We start from the raw sequence: 19,326 nt of genomic DNA, 5'->3' as shown, positions 1-19,326 counted from the left end.
GCTCACTTTCATGTCAAGACAGTAGGCATTTTAATACAGCATAGGCTACTTCCGAAGGGGCGTCCGGTTTGGCTTCGATGCGAAACAGGCTGTAGGCCTAGCGATGACCAGTGCAGCTTAACAAAACACGTTGTGGGGCTAGTTGGTAAGCATAGTTTCTCGAAGTTCTTTATAGCGCTACAAAAAATAAGGACACAGGAAGAAGTACACAGTACGGGCGCCGTCCTGCGTACTTCTTCATGTGTCCTTGTTTTTTGTAGCGCTATAAAGAACTTCGAGAAAGCAGTGCAGGCAGGCAGCAAGGCCGTTCATTGCCCGACGATCCCACGCGCGGCGCCTTTGAAGAAAGCTCGCTACTTGCGCAGGCGGCAGGCATGCTTTATCGGTGCTTGGATTTAGCAGCCTTTCTGATAGCAGGGCTATTTTGTCTTTTCTGGACGGACGTGATGTCTATACACCGAGACACCGCTGCGCGATGGCGAGCTGACACCGGCTGTGGGCGTAGCTTGAAGGCGGAACCGCATGGCGCGATTTCAGGCGCGATTGACGCGCGGATGGTGGGACGCGCGCGTCATTTTGACGCGTGCCCACTATGATCCGTCACGAAATCGCGCCGCCGCGTGCTCCTACTCGGAGGAGAAAAAAACGCCTCGCGCGGCGCGTCCGCCAATCAGATTTCAAGTAAGTCACGTGGTGTTTGGTCACGTGGCATTTTTGGTTTTTGGTTTTGCCACTAGATGGCCCTACTCTCTGCGCATCTCGACGGAACCTCTTCGGCGCATTTTTTTTCGCTCTGCAGAACCGGCGCGCACGTGAAAAACACGTGCTACTGTTTCGTGCGCGCATCGTGTTCATCGAAAATGGAGAAAGCAGTCTTCAACGAGGCCCTTATCACGGAAGTGGAGAGGCGTCGCGTCCTGTGGGATATACGCGACCGCCTCTTCTGCTCTGTAGTAAGCGCCCGACACTCCATTTTCTATGTCGAGTTGTAAGCAAGCAGCGGCCTCTTGGCATGCAGAAAGTACATAGTCGCAGTTTCGCACACTCTCTTCCTGCTTGAAATTAAGCTTGATAAATATACTTCGGAAAAAAAAATGTCGTTGTGTAATTACACTTAGATTATTTCTATTGCAGTGTTGTGTAAGTTTAAGGGCATATTACATATGCGGTAGCAGGGACAATTCATGTCGTTGGGAGTTACGTTGTCTGGCAACCCGGAAAACGCGCCGCTCCCCTTTTTACGTGCGGGTGCTCGCGCGTTGACGGCAACGCGGGCGTCCACCGCGCGTCGCGTTTTTCGCTCGCGGAAAACGCGCCATGCGGTTGCGCCTTGAGAGAAGCGGCGCGCCGGCGCTCGTCGTTCCGGGTTTCCTCGCTTGCAGTGGGGAGGCAGTTCGGCAGTGTCCCCTGCTTCAGCCTAACTGCGTACCGACGCCCCAGCTCGAGAATATGCCTGTCGAGCAGGGCGCACTGAATCTACCCTCTCTCGGCCACATCGCCCGGACATCCCCCACCAGACTCTCTTCTTTCGCCCGCTCTGCTAACCCCATCTTAGCATCCCCTTTAAGGAAAAGTACACGCGCCCTCATTCCCCCGCGGATTTTCCCCTTCCCTCATCACTTATCGAGACTGGAGGAGGTATCCCTTAAAGAAGGATCAGGGCTGGGGCGGCCCTTACCCCGTCAGTCACGTACCGATGGGGCTCTGAAGAAGACGCGGATCCCAGCACCTGCCCGAGGTAATCCACAGCGGCTGGAGAGGTGGAAGTTCGCCTCCTGCTGTGTACTTGTGCAGGGAAGGCTTCAATTCAAGGAAATGAATTTCGTGGCTCCTCGAGGTTCCTGTGGCTACAGCTTTAAGTGCTCAAGGTTGACCTTGTTGACAATTGGCGTGACAAGCATTAAAAGAAGAGTCGATCGCGTCTTTTTCTTCGCTCTTCGGTATATCCACTGGAATAAACGATGGATCAGCCTTTTGATTCATCTGAGCTAATAAAATAACAAGCGCCTCACCGTTCTACTGCGGTTCTGCCGCATCCCAAGCTTAGCCAGAGGCATCTACCGCTGAAAACGATGGATTATCTAGGCTTAAAAAATTAAGCTTGCACTGTACAGTCTTCGCTATAAGTAACTGAGGAGGGCTCACAGCCCAGCGGCGGCGCCACCTATAAGCCCGAGGGGTCCAGCCGTTCCCAATCCGAGCGCAGTCCGCTTCAGTTCCCACTGGGAGGAGACGTGACTCCAAACTGCCTTGCCGTGGGCTCCTGGCAAACGAGACGCGGCTTTCCCACAGAGCTTGGAACATAATGGCGGACATTCGTGCAATTATAGAGTTTCTAGAGCGGAAAGCTGGCGCCACCGTCTATGCTAGTTTCTGAAAGAGCACTACATCAACCGTGGGATGGCCGGGAAGACAGCAAGGCGCTCTTGACTTGGCCCTAAAACATGACTACGACTGCAGAAATACAAATTTTCGCAAATTACATGCTGCGAGGAAGCGCTGTTTTCCAACCTGTATGACCTGTAAAAAATGTGGTAACAGTACATGGCAATAAATGAGCATAAATGCAGACTAGCACCGAATTTGTCCATGGCGAGAGAGGGCGTTCTCTTCGTGCGCCAGACATAGCTAACCGAGGGAAATAATTCTTGAAGCGAAAAGCTTCACTACGCTAGGTATAGCAGTCGTCGCGTAGGCCGGAGAATGACTTAGCTTAAACGACCTTCAGCCCAACCACGATTATCACTTCTTTACGGAGCGGTTCGGGTGTCCATTGATATATGTGAGACAGTTATTGCGCCATTTCCTTCGGTCAAAAACAATTTTCAATACCGATCCAATTTTTTTCGAAAGCAAAGGAAAGGCGTATAACTGGTCCCCTGGGACAGTGGACACCTAAGTCGCGCTTTAACCTACGTGACGGTAGTGACAGATGTGTGCCGCATGCGTTGGCATTCGCAACGTTAGCACCGCCGTGGTGGCTCAGTGGCTATGGCTCGGCTGCTGACCCGAAAGACGATGGTTCGATCCCGACCGCGGTGGTCTAATTTCGATGGAAGCGAAATTCTAGAGGTTCGTGTACTGTGAGATATAAGTGCACGTTAAGGAACCCCAGGTGGTCGAAATTGTTCCGGAGCCCTCCACTACGGCGTCTCTCATAGCCTGAGCCGCTTTGGAACGTTCAAACCCGAAAATAGACCGTCTGCGTTCAGTGTATATTGCTGCTCGCGTTGATAACGTTCTAGACTGCGATGATTTTGAGGAAAGGAGGGGCGCATAACTGGCTCCCTGGGTCAGTGGACACATCAGTCACGCTTTGAGATACGTGGCGGTGGGGAGAGTGAGATGTGGGCTGCATGCATCAGCGCTGACAACGTTGTGGCACACACGCGGCACTGAAGTTATATGTCACAGAGTGCATTTGGTGACCAACCGCTCGCAATCAATCATTTAAATGCCGTGTACCTAGAAGGGTGGCGCAGAGTGGGCGCACTGCCTATCCAGTGTGCGGTACGCACTCGACGTTACATAAGCTAAGCCGCGTCTACTTGCCCGATACAGTGCAGCTTTCTCTCTCTAACCATGTTTAACCGAAGCTATATTTTTTTGCGTTTAATAGACACGTTTATAGAGCAAATATTCTTGCAAAAAACTGTTACTCTTACAATACTACACTTTAGAAGCTTCTTTTTTAACATTGTGAAAAATAGGAACGTTTCATTGGCGTTTGGCTGCGTTTTTATGGAGGAAAAACGCTAAGGCGCCCGTGTTCTGTGCGATGTCAGTGCATGTTAAAGATCCCCAGGTGTTCGAAATTATTCCGGACCCCTCCACTACGGCAGCTCTTTCTTCCTTTCTTCTTTCACTCTCTCCGTTATCCCTTCTCTTACGGTGCGGTTCAGGTGTCCGCCGATATATGAGACAGATACTGCGCCATTTCCTTTCCCCAAAAACCAATTATTATTATTATTATTATTATTATTATTATTATTATTATTATTATTATTATTATTATTATTATTATTATTATTATTATTATTATTATTTCATTGGTGTATTCTGGAACTGCGGGACCCGCCCTATGCCCGTGCATAGGATGTGTTCGTGCCGCGAGAAACTTATCCGATCTCCCGCTTTTCTATAAGAAACTAGTTTGCGCTCACCAAGTGCCGGCTCTTACCAGCCATCACTCGGTAGTGGCCTCAGTACCGAGAATTGTTTCCTCGGCCAGGGTGTCCGATATGTAAACACAAGGACACTGAGGCCGACATTCATCACTTCCTGGGGACTGCCCAGCTCTCAAGCCTACAAGGATCCGGTACCTGATGGTAGCAGGTCTTTTAAAAAGCAACCCTTCATCATACATTGCCTGGACGCAGAGCCCGTACCACCTTTCTCTACTGCCGCCGCGGTGGCTGAGTGGTTATGGCGCTCGGCTGCTGGCCCGAAAGACGCGGGTTCGATCCCGGCCGCGGCGGCCGAATTTCGATGGAGGCGAAATTCTAGAGGCCCGTGTACTGTGCGATGTCAGTGCACGTTAAAGAACCCCAGGTGGTCGAAATTTCCGGAGCCCTTCACTACTGCGTCCCTCATAGCCTGAGTCGCTTTGGGACGTTAAACCCTAATAAACCAACTAAACCAAACCATCTTTCTCTACTGGACTTCATCAAATCAGCTAACATTTTTCCATTCATTTAATCTCTACTACATCATTCATCCCACCTTCACCCATCATTAATGCCCTGGGGCAATAAATCTCGCTTGAAAAAAAAAAGTGCCGGCTCTTGGCATGTCCAGGCCCTGCGTTTAAAAATTTTGCCAAGAAGACCATGAATTAGGAAGAGCAAACCTCTCCTACCACAAGTGAGTGACGGCCGTGCTCATGCTGACAGGTGCAACATGCGGGCATCTGCGTGAATTAATTCATGAAGTGGAAGTCGTTCCTTCATGCAATGCGCGGCTGCCGCCAGTGTTCGAAATAAATCAAACGCAATCCTCGTAGAGTGCGGTAAACGTGAGCTGCGCTTGTCGGAGTACTTAATTTCGCGCTTTTAAAATATCCCCGAGGATGATATGGGAAAAGCACACAGTGGTAACAACAGCAGACTGTTGCGTTCTCAGTTCACAAAAAAATTCCTTCTTACAGATTTCAGTGCACAGGTAGCACAGGATCCCGCGGAGCAAGACGCAGCTTGCTGTATAAATGGCTGCAGTGCGGGGGCAAACGGAATTTAGGCCTAGCAGGAACCAGACACTGTGCTCAGCTCACTTCGAGTCTATGCGAGCGCCTTCGGATGCTTCGTATCTCAAATGAATCAATTGCGTGCGCAGCTGCACTGCACAAAACAATGCGCACAAAACATCAGTAAAACCTCCGGTGATGAAAACGAAATTGAACCAAAAAATCCAGTCTCTAACACAGTCAACAACCACTAAAGATGTCAATCCGCTTTGCTGTCTTCCCATTATACCCTGGGCGTCCATGGTGCATAGAGTTTCTTACTATTAACCATGGAGGAAAAAAAACTTTTTGAAAACAAAAAACGTTTTTTTTCTCCATGCTATTAACTATAGCGGGAAAGCTGGCGGCGCTGCACCTCAGCCACCCTGGCGCTCAAAGCATCATGGGTGCGAGACCGTCGGATTTTTTCGGAAACACGTAAGTGGTGCTACTAAGATGTTTCCTTCCGTCCACGGCGCGCCCCGCGCGCAGACGACTTTGGCGCAAACGTAGTGTGCAAAAGCCATAGTAGCGAAAATGCAACAGCATACGGCGCAGATAAAAGGTCTCCGTTTTCCGAGATGCCATTAAAAAAATTCCTAAAAAGTTTAAGCGACATCATTTTTTTAAACATAGTTTTTTAAGTGCGCTTGTTAAGCACAAATTGTTGATTTTTGTGGTGTACAGTATTTGGCCAATAGGAAAGCAAGCCATCGCTTATTCTGGGCAAACTTTGCATTCGAATGCTTTTCTTGTCGTTTGTTGCAATTTGTAGACAATATTGAATGTTAGGACATTCTTTACATTTGTTTTTTCATTTTTTTGGAGCCAAAATTTGTGGTGCAGTTGGTAGCTCTCCGTCCCATGATGCTTAGAGCGCCCATGGTGCCTCAGGTGGTCTCGAGGAAGCTCCATGCAAACTCCCATTGACAGTGCGCCAGCTTTTCCTCTAGGAAATGTTAAAACTCTATGACGTGGTGGATGAAGTGAAAAGCCGGCAGCTCTCCTTCTAGGCTACGCTAAGGTACTCTATGCTTGCAACTCTGCCCCCTGCGGGTGCAAACACATAATATACAGAAGCACTACACGGGAGCAGCGGGCAGCACCGGAGACCACAGCGCCGCCGCTCTGCTGCGAGCCCGCTCCCGCCTCGACTGCTCGGTTACTTTTGGCAAAGACGCTACATGACATGCGCGAACCGCGCGAACCGCGCGAACCACCATAGCCTCCTGGCAGGCAGCACTCATTAATCTATACGCGTATAAAATTGTAGATAAACGCAACAATAAAGGAGTAAAGACACCTAATTTTGTTTTCGTGTTTTCTTCTCTATGATGATGCGGAAAACACTACTACGCATGAATCACCATGTGATATTCGCCTACGACCGCTAAATAATTTGTAATCGATTTTTTTCGGTTTCGGGTTCAAGAGCCGAACGATATATAGCTGTGACGTCAAAAAGTGTGTTGGTGTCCTTGGTGCATGAAAAAACGCCCATAAAATCGCTGCTTCATCGTGTTGATTTACTGCAGTAATGAAGCCAGCCTTCCTGAAGAGCCGGAATGAAAACGAATGAGGAGGCAGCGATTACATTGCAGTTTCTATGTCTCACGTGACATGTAAGTACACGTCGACGTCACAGTGCTGATTCGGTTGTTGAAACCGGAACAGCACGCATTTAGCTGTCGTAGGAGATTACCAGGTGGTAATCCGCGTATAATAATGCCTTACGCATCTTTACAAATAATAAAATGCGCAACCAATATTTAGGTATCTATACTCCTTTAAAACTCTTCGTAGACAAAGTCAGCTGCGCACGTCAAAAAGTTCTAGCGCCATTGGGCTCATCGCCATCAAAACTATCACCAGCGCAGATTTATGAGGGACGAGGAAGACGGTTCGTGGTCTGCTGGTCGCTTGCGAAGCCAGACGCTCTCAGCCATTCAACGTCGAGGCATTCCTACTGACAGGATGTCAGAAAGTGAAGAAGAACCTGTGTACGCTGAGCCGCAGCCGTGCGTGCTGACGCCGGCTGACATGACACGCTGGACCGAGAGCGAAGCGCACATGGAGTATGTCGGCTTCTTCCTCGCCCTCAACGAGCGTGTCAAGGGCAAGAAGCTGACCGATAACTTCATCGTATCGGATGTCACTTCGAATCTGCTTTCGGTGCTGGAGATGCTGGGGCGCTGGGTTCAAGAAACGCCTCCACTCAGCCAACCGCAGCGGTTCGGCAACAAGTCCTTCCGCACCTGGCTCAAAAGAGTCCAGGAAGGGAGTTGGCGGCTCCTAAGCGGAGTGCTTCCTGCACATCTCCATCCCGCTCTGGTCGAGGTTGTGCCCTATTTTCGAGACAGCTTCGGCGACATGACCCGGATTGACTACGGTACGGGATAGGAGACGAACTTTGCAATGTTCCTCTACTGCCTGTTCAAGGTGGGCGCCTGGACCGAGGAAGACTCGCAAGCCGCCATCCTGGCCGTCTTTCACAGGTACCTGGAGCTAGTGCGCCGTCTCCAGCTGGAGTACCGCCTGGAACCCGCCGGCAGCCACGGAGTCTGGAGCCTCAATGATTACCAGTTCCTGCCGTTCATCTGGGGCAGCGCTCAGCTCATCGACCAGTCGACCATACAGCCCAAGTCCTTCCCAACGCCGGGCTTCGCCCAGAACCATTCGCGGGACTACATGTTCATGGGCTGCATAGAGTTCATTGTCAGAGTCAAGAGCGGCCCGTTCCACGAGCACTCGAACCAGTTGTGGAACATCAGCGCCGTTCCGACCTGGGCCAAGATCAACGCAGGACTGATCAAAATGTACAAAGCTCAGGTCCTGGGCTAGTTTCCAGTGGTGCAGCACCTAATGTTCTTGAGTTTGCTGCCTTTCCGACCGCATAAGAAGCGGGACTTGCCGCAATAGCGACAGTCCGGGACTGTGCGCGTTATCCCGACACGAGCCACTCTGCTTCTTTAATAATAGCCGTTCAAAATTACTACGACATACGAGGTTTGATCGCTATGTACGAGCCGTTCCCTCAAACAAGCGCGAGGGCTACTGATGAGAACAGATTGCACATCGCAATGTACCAAGCACACGACGCACATTTTGCGCGAAGTCGCGAGGAAAAAAAGTAAACATATAAATGAAAAAAAATCAAAACTCCATGTGACTTGTTTGAAAGCGGCTGTAAATTGCGTGCATAATGGAGAGTGAAGGCTACTGACGGTTACGCCGCATACTAGTCCTCGATAGCGAATTGATAATTTACAAATAATTTTGATTTTTTCATTCGCGCTTCGCGGCGACATTCGGTGCCGGTTTGACGCGAGAATCCCGCTATGCTCTCGTGGCTCACGTGACCTCGGCAAAAAAAAAAGACTAGTAGCAGCGGTGGAACTGATAACAGGTGACTTGCAGCAGTTTTATTATTTACTACTTGCAGCAGCAATTTCCAATTTTGTACCGGGAAAAATGGCGTTCTGTAGCAGACGTTTCAGTTTTTAAAAATCGTTCTTAGCAAAATTTCAGCACACAATAAAGGGTGTTGCTGCAAAAATTACGCCTTTGAAGCCTGCAAGTTCAGATGATCGCTTTGATTACACCGAAAAAAAAATTCAATGCCCTAAACACAAAGCAGTTTTCTGAACCCTCCTTGCCAAAAAAGAAACAAAGAAAATGCAAATATGACATTCTTGAAAACAAGGCCTCCATGTACTATTTCGTGTCTGAGTGATTCTGGCTTTGTTAATGCCATTAACTGAACAACATATAGAGATCGTATCGAAACAAAGTGGCAAGAAATGAGAAGTGGCAGACTTGGCTACAATGCGAGCGGCACCATTCCTTCCACGCACTCTCGCAACGCCTCAAGAGCAGCGCCGGCCGAGCAATTCTGCCAAAGCGCGGCTTTCTTAAAGAGATGTAGCGCACTTAGTGCTTCCGCATTGGTTCCCCCACGGTCAGCTCTGCAGTGATTTGGGCAGCAATATTTTGCTTATAGCACATAAACAAGGGCAGAATAATTTGAGCTGTTATCTTTAGCAGGTAGTTAGAATTCCGAATGAAACTTTTCATAATTATGTAAATAGTTCATAGGAGTGGCGTTCGTATTCCAAGCCATTCTAAGCGTGCTTTCACTACAACACCAGACAGAGCTGACGGCCGCTAAGGAAAACCAGCGGTGGCGCTTACCACGGCAGAAATTTGACAAGAGCTTCCCTCTGAACCCGACCCCGAATCTCTCGTAATGCGGCCTGTTTTCTAGGCCCTCTCGCTGGCAACCGCGTATGTGAAGCTCTTGCTGCTGCATTCTGGTGGTTATGTTCAGCTCATCCGCAGAGCGATGTAGCACCCAGGAGACATACCAGCGTAGAAGTATAGCAGTTTAACGTACAGCCCCGTCAAAAGCATACAGCCCAAAGGGTTTGCTTGAGAGGCCTGCAGCGTGCCTACTTATACATCTTCAGCAACCATAACCTCTGGAATGAGGAATGGATTCACGTCCTCAATCATCCCAAGCATTGGACTGCTAAATGTGCTAGCGAGCCACGCTAAGCAGATTAGAAGCAAACTTCTTTGGATGTACATTTTTGACGAAGGCTGTATGCCTGTTGCGCACGTGCAGTAGTCCTATCCGGCCACGCATTTGCAACAGTGCATGCAAATTTATCAGTTAAAGAATGTTGTTATTTGTACAGCAGACACAATTTGCGTCAGAACTGAAAGATCGGGTCAATGAAAGTGAAGTTAGGACACACACATCCCTGTATGCCTACAGGTGAAGTCAATGTGAACCCAGGAACTTCCACATACGCAATGCAATGGTCAACACGTTACGGATGCGTCTGCTATGTAGGTGTCTGCTGTCCCAGGGGGTACAATGCTGTTTAGCAACCATGCACGCAGTAAGCATTACACAAATCTTGTTACATGTTACATTACATGATACAGCAGCAACCTAATCCCATGGCGTGTAACCGAACCTGCATTTATTACCCTGGTGGCACGGTTGTCAGGGCTAAACCTCAACCACCATACTGCTGCCCACCACAAAAACAGACAAATGCGGTATGTAGCTTAAATTATACAAAAATGTATTTATCATACACTATGTACAAAGCTCTTCTTGTCCTGTACATGTTGTTTTACAACAAAAAACAGATCCTTACCATAAATAAGCTAGAAATTAGCAGTGCTATATGTTAAACAGAGCCCAATGCCTCTTTAAATGGGATAAACAAATTGCAGGGAAACACTGCACTTGCGATGAAACAGGTGCACAGAGAGAAAGGAGACGAATATGCTCTCTTTACAACAGAGACAAACAAGTGACACAGAGCAAAACAAACCGAACAGATTTGCCACATGACCAGGCCCCCGCTACCTAGGGAGACCTGACAGAGCTGGAAACACAAACAACTTCGGTTCCTTCTTCTGCTGGGCACTTCCGCTCTTCAACCTCAGGCTCTGACGCTCCTTAAGCAGTGTGTCCTTGTCATCAAGGAACTCCAATCTGTGCAGTACCAATACACAGTCCTTTGAAACGACCAGCGTTTCAAGAGGCGGGAACACCTCGATGGGAGTCTGCTGCTGCCGCTGCTGCTGAGCTGCAGGGCTCTTCACTGCACCGGACAAGGCATTGCTGGCTAAGCGCCTTGTCTTCTGGATGATTGGAGCCTTGCAGATGCTGGCGGCCAGTGCTCGCTTCCGCAGAAACCTCCTGGACACTGCAGCTTCGGACTCAGCTAGTGGCTCTGGCTTGGCTAATGGCTCAGCCTTGCCCGAGGCGCCGGGTGCCGCAGGCAATCTTTGGTCAGGTGCTTCAATGCAGCCGGTCAACATCCGACAACTCCTCTGGCTGCCACTGACTGTAGTCGGTGCAGAACTGTTGATCCAGGAATTTGCTCCAGCGCCTGGAGTCTGGTATAAACTTCAGTAAATCAAGCAACCCCGACAGCAGGTGCCTGTCCAAGTTGGGCCCAATCACAAGCTTGATATTTGACTGTGGTGATGAGATGACTAGTAAACTTTCAGCAGTGGCTTCGAAAAGCAGCAGGTTGCGAGCCTTGCATGGCCCTTCTCTCAGCTGCTGATGGTACGCGGGGACAAGGCTATTGCCTAGCTGGCTGTCCAAATGCGAGGCCGCTTCCAATCTGCATAACGGTCCATCTCCCTGCTGGCCAGACAGGAGCGGAGATAACACCGACAATATCACGTGCTCAACATTATGAGAGCCCGGGTCTGTGTATGCTTGCAATGCCAATGGGGAAGTGCTAGAAACTGCTGCTACAGACTGTGCTGACAGCTAAGAATGTAGTCCATTTTGGGGAACGCCACGGTTGACTATATTAGGCAAATGTCCAGTCAACAGAGGAGAGCGCATCCACAATCACAGTGCCTTGAGGAAGCCCGAAACTTGCGGCAGGAAGAAACCTCGATAGGGTCTTGGTCGGCAGACCTACTGGAGCAGCAGGCCGTGGTGGGAGACCGCTCTAAAGGGTGGAAAAAGCCAGTTCACTGTAGCCGTTTACCACTAAGGACACACCTTTAATAAGCGACCGCCAAGTCCACACAATCTGTGATTTACTAAGCACCTAGGTGATTACCTGCAGTGATAGCCTCTGGGAACAGTTTGCAACTACTATATGTCCTATTTGCAAACCTTTGAAATAGCCATTTACTGCAATGACATAAAAGCAACGCTAAAGACACTTCTGCGCACAAAAGTTTTGTGACACAGCCATGTGGCAAGTTATGCTCTCCCTAAACACATAAAGGTACCACCCTCACGCGGCACTCATTTTCTCAACTACCACCTCAAAGTGCCCAATTTCATTGACGAACTCACACCCTCTACCCATCTAGCTTCTCTGCACATACCAAGCAGCTCTGATCTAAGCCTGTCAGAGCTATCATGACATAGATAAAAGACATCCTTCTCTCACCATTACTTCTACCCCTCCCCATGAACTTTAGTGATAAAATTCAGCGCGCACGGACGAAGGACACAAAAAAGGGGACAAAACTAGCGCTGCATTTCTGTTTCCTTCGTCCGTTCGCGCTGAATTTTACCACCAAAATGAACTACATACAACTCGACCAACTCGCCGTTCTTCTGACTTTAATGACACTGCGAATTAGCTGAATTTGACGCCTTTAAACACTGAGTCAAATGCTTGCACGACAACTTGTAGTAATTACTTTATTGAACAAGGATGTACAGATCGCGACAAAAGTTTATGGGGTGTGCATGTGTGAAAAAAGAATGATTTTGATGCACTCTAGCAAGCCGATCGCCTGAAATTTCCGCAGGTATAAGAGGATGAGTATGCCTCACCGCTGGTGTCAATAACAGGTGATTGAGGTGCAAAGCAGCACTACAATAAACTTGTTCCTGAGCACATGCACACTGTTAACTTTTGCTGGCCATTACCTTGTCTACCCTAGTACCTTTTCTGAGCGTTTGTTTTGTTAGTCGCATGCACTGTGGCTACAATTCGCACGTAACCCCCCTTTACTCGATGTCCTAGCAGGTCTGTAAAGCCTGTTGAGGAGACAAATGGACTCCTTAGTTTGCATCAGCAGCAACTAAGTCACTGTGCTATGAAGCAGAATTTGACTGCAAGCATTTAAGGGTGGTGGCGAAACGATAAATACAGCAGAACCACACCGATCCATTCCTGTTCATGTGAATTTTCAGTTCGTGCATTCAAAATGTTTTAGGCGTTACACAGCTTTTCCTCTGGTTAATGCACACCTGGATTATACAATCTTCCTAGAAGTATAGTATGACACAATTTAAAGGTTATCATAGCCAATTCGGCTGGAAAATTTTTCGTGATGTGATGGCCAGTCACTTTTTTGTACAAGTGAACATGCCGCATACAGGAACTGAATGACTAGCTAAAAACATGCTTTTCGCTCAGGCATAATGCAAAAAAATAAAATGTGTTGCAACAATTTATTGCACGTAGGTTTGACACAGAATGGTCACCTTCAAATCGTGTCAGACTGTACATTCAAGATTACGTCAAATTCAGATTGCATGATTTTACGTGCAACGACTAATCGAAGGTGCACTAGTATACGAGCCAGGCAGAGCCTTGGGAAACACGACTTCAACAAGAGGGTGATGGCAGTCAGCCACCAGGGTGGATTTCTGTAGTGCAACAGCGCTAGGGGAAGAAGCATTTCAATATGACGCCGGCGCGTAAATACTGAAACCGACCAAGCCTTGAGGCACATGAAAATAAGGCAAGATATGCGGGGGCAGCCAACAGCCACAGTAGCTTGCTTCTCAGCAGTCGATAAGTGCGAGGGGGTGAAGCATTCAAAACAAAGGCGGTGACAATGAAGAGATCCTGGTTACTTTAGAACTAGTCATAACCCCAATGAATACAAAGAATAAAATGGGCTAATAAAAACAAAAAATAACAGTTCCGCCTGAATACTTAGCCCCTAAGAACAACAGTCTACAATCAAAATAAAATCACTCCAAATGTTGTGCCAACAAGCGATGACTGCGCTTTACAGGAAGAAAAAGCGTCATTAAATGCCCCTGTACCTAATACTAAGCACTAATTATTAAAATCGCGCAGTTCCGCTCGACATGTTTTTGTGGACAATATGCCCTTTTCAATGCATAAATGCACTGCACGTAAGCACTAGGACAGGGGAATGGACAAGAGACGACACAGGTAACTTGGGCACCTTACATGTGTTCATGGACTTTGTCCATTCCCGTCCTTGTGCTTAAGTACAGTGCACCAATAATTTGAAGATTCAGAGCCATCTAGCCACCTTTGTAGCTTTGCATATGCCTTCATGCAACCTTTTCTTTACAGAACGTGTCAATGAGGTTCTGCTGTACTTCAACACAATGCGAAATACACAGCACATATGAAATATATAGCATATGAAATACACCTTGTGCCATGGCGCTCTTTGGCCACAGGTGCCCTTGCGCCATAAAAAATCACTATTATCATCACCTTTAAAAAAACACCGTAGCGGTGCCCTAGTGGTAGAGCATCCGCCTCGCATGCGGGGAGGTACGGAGTTCGATGCCTAGTGCCGCCAGATACCCACCGGTGATACAATGGGTACAAGCTTCCCCTGGCCTGGTGCTCGTCTTAATCAGAGTGAAATGCTTGTAAAATGGGCCTTTTACCCCACTTGGAGCAAATACTTCAAAAACATGCCACCAACATGCAGTGACCACCTCAGAAAGAGCAAAAAACTATACTCACTGCATCTGGCTCTGCGCAGGACGTCTGGAAATGCAACCCCCGGACCTTTTAAGATGAACCGTCCTGCACATGCTCGGCTGGCCAGGAAAAGCTGCAGGTGCCTCAAACTTCCTCCTCAGCCGCACCAGGTCCCTGAGCTTCAAACTAAACTTTAAACGTGTCACAGCCTTCTTTCGCAGCACTCCACATCTGAAGTGTGCGTTGAGAGTCGAAACAACAACGGCGCTGATGTCCGGCTCTGGAACAGAAGCCGCTGCTGGCTCATCCTGCACACCCTCAAGATACAGCTGCTGCAACGCAGTACCCATGCTTGAGACTCCCCACTCAGACGAAGAAACAAGTGCCTACTCTGACGACGCTGGTGCTGTTGGCGATGCCGCGCGGCCTCGGCCACATGGCAGCAAGAATCTTTCCACCGAGGCCTCGAGGGCAAGCACCCGCGTCAGCTGGCTCGAGGACAAGTCAGTGGTCAGCTCCTTAAGCAGGCTTATGACCTGAAGAAGAACCTTCTCCTTTGCAGAAAATGCGTGTTCCACCGCAAGCCTAACCTCCGCGGGAGCTCTCTCCAGGGTGGAGAAGAAGCTGCCAAGGTTAGTGATGTAATCGTCGATGATGTCGTACACGGCCGCCCTCCCATTCATGGCCTCGATGATGTTGAGCATCGTGAAGAGGTCCAGCTCGGCCTCCGTCATCCGGAACATGTTCTCTCTCGCTTTGGGGCTCGGCCGCCAGCGTCTGGAAGAAGTTCAAGTAAAGAGCGTTAGCTGCCGCCATCTTGGATTTATAATAATGTCATCAATTAATTAACTTTATTGGCCGACATCTTGGATTTAGAAGTGAAGTCATCGATGAATCAACAATTGAATACAATAGTGACGTCACCAATCAATCACCAATTGGGTTGCTATATCGATTTACTACGGGAGTCACCATCTTGAATTCCTCGCACTTGACGCCGAAGGGAGGTGGTAGCAGATCCGAAGAAATCGAGAAACGTGATGAGTAAGAGCTAATGTTGTTAAAACTAGCTATAAAAGTTTGTCAGTCATTGTGGCATCGACGTAGTGCGCACATGTGCTTTCCTGCTCAACACCGGCGACGTCCCGCGCGTCCAACCTATAATTATTGCGTGGTCGGTGGTTTGAATGACGCTGAACAGTGTATCTTAAATGGTCTTCAAAATATGGTTAATTATCTTATTTGGCAGAAGTGGAGAGGTGTACGTCGTATTCCGTTTCATATCAGTTGTGAATTCTTCATTATCGTCTGCGCGTGACATCAGGTATTGGTAGGAATTTCCTTCCTTGTCTGTGTGACCACGAAATGGCACACCCTGGCGCAGTGGGTACTGGGAGGCCTGAAAAATAGCCTTCAGAGAGCGCTTCGCTATCTTCTGCCCCCTTAAAGCTTGCGTGTTGAGTTGGTTACGAACCGACGTCGACAGCAGGCTTCTGTGATAGTAGGCAGCGTTTTTATGTCCTCCTGATTTTTCATGATTGGCAAATTTTTTCTTAGCCTTCTTCCAGTTTTTGATACCAGCTACCATGAAGGCATCCGGAGCTTGCGGCAGTGACGGTCTAAAAAAAGTCTCGTTGCCTTGCGGCGGCGCAATAGTAGCAGAGAACCAAAGGTACTACTGTGGGGTAGAAGAGTCAAGGGAAGGTGTCGAACCGGGTTTTTAAAGGACTCATCATCACCATCAGCCTGACTACACCTATTGCAGGGCAAAGGCGTCTCCCATGTCTCTGCAATTAACCCAGTCTTTTGCCAGCTGCGCCCAACCTATGCTTGCAAACTTCTTAATCTCATCCGCCCACCTAGCCTTCTGTCTCCCCCTGCTAAACTTACCTTCTCTTGGAATCCGCTCCGTTACCCTTAAGGACCAACGGTCGTCTAACCTTCGCATCACATGCGCTGCCAAGCCCATTTCCTCCTCTTGATTTCGACTAGGATGTCATTAACCCTTGATTGTTCCCTCACCCACTCTGCCCGCTTCCGATTTCTTGATGTTACACCTATCATTTTTTTAAAGGAATATAGACACCTAATTTTGGTGGCATGCTTTCTTCTCTACAATGATGCGGAAGACAACACTACGCATGAATCACTATGTGATATTCGCCTACGACCGCTAAATAATTCATATTCATTTTTTTTCTCTCATGCTTTTACGGTTTCGGTTTCTAGAGCCGACCGGTGGCTGTGACGTCAAAGTGAGCTTTTCTATTGCTTGAGGCATGAAAAAACGTCCATAAAATCGCTGCTGCACCGTTTTACGTTACTGCAATGCTGAAGGCAGCCTTCCCTAAGAGCCGGAACGACAAAAAATGCGGAAGCAGCGATTATATTGCAGTTTTTTCATATCTCACGTGACCGGTAAGCACACGTTGACGTCACAGTCTTCACACGGGGGTTGAAACCGAAAGAGCACGACAGAGAAATGCGATTATAAATTATTTAGCGTTCGTAGGAGAATATCAGGTGGTGATTTACGTATAATACTGCCTAACGCATCATTACAATCAGGAAAACACACTACCAAAAGTTTCAAGATGGCGGTTGGTCATGTGATCAGATTTCTGCAGCACCGCGCAAAATGTGACTGCCTCCCCCCCCCCCCATGACGTGACCGCAGTCCCGCAGTCGTCGGGCCGGCACGGCCGCCGATTTACCGCCTTTGCTGGCGTTCCGATACATATGTGTGCCGAGACTGTTGCCAAATGTGTCCAGTTTAAAACAATGTCTGCACAAAAGCTTTGTACTTTAATAAGCGGCACTACCAGTTTAGTTGCCCTGACTAGGTTCCACGTGTTATGTGCTCAGTTTCCTTGGGGAGCAGATTTATTAAATATTTCTGGGTGACGGCTGACTGTACCCGTTGAAAGAGAGATCAGCTTATGACACTACAGAATTTAAAGTAGTCGGGACAAACTTTTTTGGAAGTGCTGCGTGAAAATCGTTTATTACGTTTCGGCTGTACGGCACACCAGCAGTGGAAGTGTAGAAATAGTGTTCGATTTAATAAAGAAGTGTATTACAGTTGACATTTAAAGGACGCGGCATGGACAGAACTGGCAAGCAAAGAAGTTGCGTGGTATTCCCTGCCGAGAAAATTTAAGCCAAGTCAATGTGAGAAGCATGGTCAGATTCAACAATCCGTACGGCATTAACTTAGCAGCTGCTCAGTAATGATATCAGTGACGCTACAGAGGGGCTGCAACATGTAGAAGGTAGTATATTAAATGAAGACCACTTTTGCGCTAACTGAGTGCCAAGGTTTTGCTGGCAGAAAGTTGCCATGACGGTAACCCGCATTCGCATTGGAGGCATGCGAAAGCACTGGCGCCTCCTCGTTTCTCTTGGCCCCTCTTTGCTTCACTTCTCCCTTCTCCTCACAGTTACTAGATTAAGCAGTGATGTAAATTCATCCAATTTCAAAATTACCAATATTGATAGTCTTGCTAAATCACGTTGCATCAGTTGCCCATTTTGAGTTTTGAAACTTGGCGCCCCGCGTTGGCTCCGCCCACACCTCCGTCTTTTGAAATTTGGCGCCAACGTTGGCCTGATTCCGCCCACTTTTTGGACATGTATGGCTCTATTTAATTAAGTAATCAACTTAACCCCATAATTCTTTTTTCGACTTCAACCTCACATGATCGTCTTTCGATTACAACCATTCGTTTGCCGCTACCTCTTCTAAGTTCCTCACAACTGCTGCGGACACGACCTTGTAGACATAGCCTAGTAATGCTTCGCATTAAAAATGGGTAGCTTCAGGTAGATGCCAACGCAAAGTTTTGATTAAGGCACCGTGCGCCAGTCTGGCGGGCGCACTGCCACGTTATGGTTTGCCACGTCATACGTTGAATTGCTGAACGAAAAACCCGCCTAGCCTAGAGAAGCGTTTAGCACGTTTCATTTAAAGAGGAAACCTGTGTTACTGTTAAAAAATTTAGGACAGCTTACTCCCTAGAACAGGCTTTGAAAGTCTCAAGCATCATTTCAAAGGCGCTGAATTTTTGAAACACGCAAAACATGCGCGTAGTAGACCCTCCCTCCCTTCCGCCTTTAGGCTGATTTGTACCGTAGTGGAGCATGACCCTTACAAGCACACGTGAGCACAACTTTCGGAAACATTCTGCTCGTCTCTCACAGTGCCCCTGGGAGCAGCCATTCGTTGCCAGTTGGTCAGTGCTTTGAAGAAGAATGTGACAAAAGTATGCAGTGTAATTTCGAAGCTATCTTTTCACAATTTCACGATAAATATGCGTCGAGAACCCGGACATACCCCTAACAGCTGGTCTGTCTCCGAATCAAACAAGATTCTGGCGGAGTCCGGTATGCAGCGATCTCTTGTATACCGTTTAAACAGCACAGCCTAGACAGCTCTATACGAAAAGCCGTCTCAAACGGCATGATAAGCGAACGAAAGCAAATCACGCATCATCGCCGACGACTATGCAGAGGAGAGCCTCCTGTGTTTCTAGACGTTGCGAGGTTACGGCCGGTTAACACCCTGACGAGTTCTTCCAAGGTGAACCTTCACTAAAGGCATTAAAGGAATATAGACACCTTATTTGGTGGCATGTTTTTTCTCTACAATTATGTGGAAGGCACTAGTACGCATGAACCACCACGTGATATTCGCTTGTGACCGGTAAATAATTTATAGTCGAATATTTTCTGCGGTGCTGTTTCGGTTTCAACAGCAGAACGACGGCTGTGACCTCGAAGTGCGCTTTTCTCTCACGTCAGGAGTTCGAAAAACGGCCTTATAATCGCTGCTTCATCGTTTTAATTTAATGCAGGGTTGAAGTTAGCCTTCTTCAAGAACCGGAATGACAGTGAATGTGG

The 19,326-nt window shown here is 48.1% G+C and overlaps 1 pseudogene; it reads left to right on the top strand.

Moving 5' to 3' along the window:
• Positions 1 to 7,195: 7,195 nt before the first annotated feature.
• On the top strand, positions 7,196 to 8,140 carry LOC144114259 (serine/threonine-protein phosphatase 2A activator pseudogene; annotated as a pseudogene).
• Positions 8,141 to 19,326: the final 11,186 nt, after the last annotated feature.

The sequence above is a fragment of the Amblyomma americanum genome, chromosome 1, assembly GCF_052857255.1.
Source record: "Amblyomma americanum isolate KBUSLIRL-KWMA chromosome 1, ASM5285725v1, whole genome shotgun sequence".
In the NCBI taxonomy this organism is placed as follows: Eukaryota; Metazoa; Arthropoda; class Arachnida; order Ixodida; family Ixodidae; genus Amblyomma; species Amblyomma americanum.
The sequence above is the reverse complement of the archived record's forward strand: the minus strand, read 5'-3'. Positions and strand labels throughout refer to the sequence as shown.